Source organism: Apostichopus japonicus, chromosome 9 (genome assembly GCF_037975245.1).
Source record: "Apostichopus japonicus isolate 1M-3 chromosome 9, ASM3797524v1, whole genome shotgun sequence".
Classification (NCBI taxonomy): Eukaryota; Metazoa; Echinodermata; class Holothuroidea; order Aspidochirotida; family Stichopodidae; genus Apostichopus; species Apostichopus japonicus.
The window spans coordinates 24850742-24856614 of NC_092569.1; the positions used below are offsets into that span (position 1 = coordinate 24850742).

The window sequence follows — 5873 nt, forward strand, 5'->3', positions numbered from 1 at the left end:
AGGCTAATTATTTTTGCGTGGACCAGTTCCGCGAACAACATGTATTTATATTCTTTCTCACTTCTCAAGTATTTTTACATCCAATAGCCTATATCGTGTTTACAAATTTATGCTTTTATATGCCATGAAATTGGACACCACTGAAGCTCATAAAACTTCCAACGAACCCCTAGTGGTAATAACACAATATGAATAATAAAAATAAATATTTACCAGTTACAGGGTCACAGGTAGCTGAGGTTAGTTCCAAGGTGTTTCGACAACACAGCTAGTTGACCTCTAACGTCACTTCCGTTTCAGATTCGCTGATCGTATTGTGGAGTTTTGGGATGTGTTGGGGATAGAGATGAAGATGCTAGTTACTTTTAGAGCATTTTTAAAACGAAATGCATAAAATCAAGTCAACAAATGATGGAAAACGAAACATTCAGTGTGCGGTCCTAACTGTTTGCATCACTAAGGTAAGCGAAACCCTCAGATCTAGGCCCTAGGTAAAGATGGTACACGAAACACTCAGTGCGCTGTACCAGGTGTCTGAATCACTGTGCCTGTGATTTGGTGTCGAAACACCCTGCATGGAATTCCAAGTGTTTGAATCACTGTGTCCTGGTGAAACCCTCAGAATGCAATACCAAGTTTTGTTGTCGAAACACCCTGAAACTAGCCTCAACTCGCTGTGTTGTCGAAATACCTTGACAATAACCTCAGTGAAACCCCTCAGAATGCAATGCCAAGTTTTGTTGTCAAAACACCTTCAAACTAGCCTCAACTAGCTGCGTTGTCGAAACACCTTGACACTAATCTCTTTGTTGTCGAAACACCTTGAACCTAGTCTCAACTAGCTGCGTTGTCGAAACACCTTGACACCAATCTCAGTGAAACCCTCAGAATGCATTACCAAGTTTTTTTTTCGAAACACCTTGAACCTAGTCTCAACTAGCTGCGTTATCGAAACACCTTGACCAACTAGCTGCGTTGTCGAAACACCCTGAAACTAGCTGCGTTGTCGAAACACCCTGAAACTAGCTGCGTTGTCGAAACACCTTGACACTAATCTCTTTGTTGTCGGAACACCCTAAAACTAGCCTTAACTAGCTGCGTTGTCGAAACACCTTGACACTAATCTCTTTGTTGTCGGAACACCCTAAAACTAGCCTTAACTAGCTGCGTTGTCGAAACACCTTGACACTAATCTCTTTGTTGTCGGAACACCCTAAAACTAGCCTTAACTAGCTGCGTTGTCGAAACACCTTGACACTAATCTCAGTGAAACCCTCAGAATGCAATACAAAGTTTTGTTGTCGAAACACCTTGAAACTAGCCTCAACAAGCTGTGTTGTCGAAACACCTTGACACTAACCTCAGTGAAACCCTCAGAATGCAATACAAAGTTTTGTCGAAACACCTTGACACTCAGCCTCAACTAGCTGTGTTGTCGAAACACCTTGACACTTATCTCAGTGGAACCCTCAGAATGCAATACCAAGTCATCATTCATTCACTTCCCATGCTCCATTAATCCAATGCTTTATTCCTCACTGTGCCCCATTAATCTACCATACCCAATTCATCTAACACACCATTCACATACCTCCATTCATTCACCTACTAACCCCACCCACCTTTTGCCATCCACTGATCTACCAAATATATTTCTAACCATTTAGTCAGTCCAACCTTAATTACAACCTTTACTCACTCTATTGCAATTCAACACACCTAGCCTTTAGTTTAGTCTGACATAAGTTTCTAAAAGAAACATGCTCAACTTTTTTCCCATAGACACCAAATAGGGCTTACCTATTCACCAAATCAAATGTTATTAAAGTCTATTACATTTCCACTCTATTCTATTGACACTATTGTTTTTCTTTACTTCTTTTCCAGACGCTTTGTGGAGGTTGATCTGACAGATTTACATACAGAAGGATGGCTAACGTGTGAACATACAGAGAGACAAATGGACCAACAGACAAATAAACAGATGAACAGTAACAGTGTTATGTCCCCTCTTCACCAACTTTGTCGGCAAAGAGATAATAAGTGCTTTGCATAAGGACATAACACAGGTGCATTGACCAGGAATCAAACTAGGAACCTCTTGCTGTGCGGCTTTGCAAAAAACTTTTAAAAAGAAAAGTACTAATAACTTTGTGTAGGGTTGAGTTAACTTACTTTCCTTGCTCCAATGCAACCATGCCTGTTCCATTTGAAAGGCATTTAAAAACTTCTGTGTACCTGGAAACACTGCATGCAGTGCTTGGTATTCTTGTTCGGAATAGTCAAGCATGAAGAACTTGGGGTTCCATTCAAGGTTCCATCTTTGATGATGTCAAGGGCCTTTGTTATCGCAACGGTCGTTTCATTCTCTGTGATGAATTCAGCCACAGGACTATAACCAACCTTGGTCCTCACAAATACCAAGAACAGGCAGAGCATATTTTGTGGTCTTGTAGGTGGCATCAATGAGTACCATGTCTCCATAACGCTTTAAAAGCAGTTGTTGCTGGCTGGTCTGATGGATGAACAGGAAAGTAGTGCTTTCTCTGGTGTCATAGCTGTCATCTTCCATGTCATCCCTATCATCTGTGTCTTGGACAATACCTTGTGTTTTGGGCTTTCTATGTGTAAATGAGCGATTGTAACAATAGGCGTATTCTTGTGTGGGCGTACATGTATATAGTGTAGTGTTAGGCTATGGTGCGCTTGTAAGCGACGCATCGCTGTTTAATTACGTAACAGAGGTTTCAAACGTATCAGGCGCGGCGCGCTGTTTGTGGTGCGTGCGTGCATCTGGTGTGAGTGTGTGCGTGTGGTGTGATAGAACTTTCTTGTGTATGAAAAGATTTGGCAGAGCTTATGAATGAGGCGGTGAGTACGGATGGTTGACCGGCCAAGACTTGTGAGCGAGTGAGTACGTTTGATTCATATGTAGTGAGCTTGCGACTTGTAAGTAAATTGTGCTTTATATTTTATATTTAGTTTGCTCCAGTTGAGTTGTTAATTTATTCAAGTAAACCGTTGCTTCAGTTGAGTTATTAAATTATCCAAGTAAACTGTTAATCTTTTGTTTCTGCATTATCATTGCAACTTCTCTCCCCTGAGTCATCATACTTTTGGAAGTGCACGCCAGTATGGAAAACCACTAAATTTACATATGGATCCGCACATCTGAGATAGCTGTTTGTTTTGGCTTGTCTGAGCACTTGCGAAGAAAAAAACAATCTTGGTTGTCTTCACTTTGCCATGCCTTCACTTTTTCTTCTAGATTGAGTTGATCAAATTGTGAAAACCTGCCTTTACATAGTGCCAGCTGTATGTAGTTTCTTATTGTTCTGTTTGTGGGAAAATATCACCTGTCATGTTTCAGAGGATTGGAGTCAGGACAAAGCTCATTATAGACAAAATGCTCAAGTGTCTTTCCATAATTCCTTTTATAATCTTGTTCCTAACTTCACGATGAATATAGCAAAAACTGCAATTTTTTTTACAAATGCCCCAATGTGACTTGATCCTATACAACACTTCTACCAGCCTAGATCAGCTTCTTGAATATGTGGCCTGATACTTGTTCATCTGGGCTATTTATACAGAGCCTCTTCTTCCTTCACAATTCGATATTATGCAGCTCTACAAGTGAAAGCATGATGTTGGGTCTGAAGTGGGTACCAGGGAGAATAAAATAAGGAAGGTGCCTCTGTCTATTAGAGAAAATTGTGGTTTTATTAAGCCCCTATACGTAATATGGTGAAGCTTTAGTAAGCCTATTTCCAAGTAATGGTTTTTGAGGAAAAACCTGGGAGAGGGAACAAGGGCGTCCCCCCCCCCCTCACCCATCCCCTTTGGGAAATTTGTATTTCTAGTTGTGTATTTGAAAATTTGCTCAAGGTCTGGGAAACCTTATAGAGTGCACCTGCCCCCACCCCCAGATTCCTGTCAGTGGGTTTGTTTGTACCTCTTGTGTACCAGATAAAAACTTCACATTGTTAAGTATGTTATGATTCTTGCATTGTATGTGTAACAAAGAAATATAAAATAAATAAGTTTTATATGCTTGTTAGAAGTTCCTACACTCTTTGTCCTTCCTGAAGCAGGCAATGTTTTTGATCCTTCCAAGTTTGCTGGACTGAGCTGCTGCAATTTTCTTTAGACCTAACGTACACACTCCGCCAAGGTTTTATTGCCAATCACAAGCAGCTGGTAGTGAGCTTTAACAACATCAGCTCCCAGTTTTCTTGTTTAAAAAGGCGGGCACTGTCTTATGTGTTGTTGAAGAATTTTACACAATTTTTTTTACATTGTTGTATCAAGTTAACTGTAAATTAAGAGACCTTTTTGTACTGGAATTGCACTTCCAAGTGTATGGTGACCCAAGATGAACAAAAAAAATTATATCACACATTCACAGACAAAACTCCTCTGTAAGAAATGTCAGAATATTCATTGATTGATTTGCCAAATTGCCAAACAAAATTTCTATCATGGGATTAGCCTTTTTTTCTATAGCAATTAAGTCACATGCACAAATGATCAAATTCTTCTTGGAAACTGAGTGGCTTTTTCTTATCTGTTGGTGGACTTGAACCACCTGCTGAATAAATTCTGCATCACCTGAACAGACTTTTATTATGGCCAAACAAATTACCAAGAAGAAATAAGTTACTTAGATTGACAGTTCACTGGCACCTTGAAAACTTTCTCAGGCAAACCGCTGTAAGTTTTCACAAAACCGTGCAAGCTTACCCACCAATTCCATTACGACATATCCCTCCTGTCCTGACAATACACAACATACCCCGTCCAGGGGAATTCCACAAGATCGAAGGTCTGCGAGACCGAATTTCCGAGAACCGATGGTCCGTGAGACCGATGGTCTATGGAGCATGCCCCCTACTGTAAATTCTTCACTGGTGGACGTCCCTGCCCCCCCCCCCCCTTAAAATCTGAAGAGGTAAGGGAAAACGGGCGATTTAATCCAGTTTAAAACACTTTTTTACATTGTCACATTACAAAAATATTATTTGAAATTCGAGTAGTCTAAAGAATTTTGACTCCTTACAGTAGTAGAACCGAAAACCGCAACATGTTCCCTTGTTATAGCGGATACTGTCATTATTATCCCACTTTACTGTGAAATCAGGATTAATTAGGGGTCAACTTTTAACCTCTAGCCCGTAGCAGTTGACACAATTTCCTCATAATAAACCAAACGTCTAATTTACTTCCTAAAATTTGTACATTTTGTAGCACAAACACACAGCAGGGGGGTTAGACATTTGAGAGCGGGGGCTTTTGCCCCCTGCAACCCCCTCTGGTTACGCCACTGGTGGAGGCCTAGTATCAATGCAAGCTGCCCCAGCCCCCTTGCGCAACTCACTGGTATCCATTATGAAAAGAAATGGCTGTAAATTCTTTTAAATAACACTCTTTATCAAGGTAATATTACCAGTAGTAAGATTTGTCTTACCAAGTGCTATTATAGGCCTAGTAGTTTAGGTCTCGCGGGGGCCTAGTATTTAGTAATAGTTTCGGTCTCACGGACCTCGGTCTCAAAGATCTTCGGTGTGGCGGACCTTTTTACTTTCGGTCTCGCGGACCTCGCAGATCCTCAAGAAGAACAGTAAATTCAGCAAAAATTTTACAAATACTTCTAGCATTGGTAAAGACAATCTTCAGCTTATCCCTGTAGTGTAACTTGTGTAACTAGGCCTAGGCTAGGTGTACCTTAGCATGCCTCCTGATATTATTAGAAATGACTTTCCTTCCTTTCAAAACACCTATAACTTATAAGCACCTCCACTAGAAATATAATCCTTATCAAAATTTATGCCTGCCCCCATCGACCCCCAATTTCGTTTAAACATAGCTGTTCA

General features: G+C 40.6%; 1 long non-coding RNA gene across 1 annotated transcript; it reads left to right on the forward strand.

Annotated features, from left to right (window-relative positions):
- Positions 1-293: 293 nt before the first annotated feature.
- LOC139973216 (uncharacterized) lies at positions 294-3063 on the forward strand. The gene is made up of 2 exons (XR_011795162.1): positions 294-461; positions 1888-3063. It is a non-coding gene; the product is annotated as an uncharacterized lncRNA (long non-coding RNA).
- The last annotated feature ends 2810 nt before the right edge of the window (positions 3064-5873 follow it).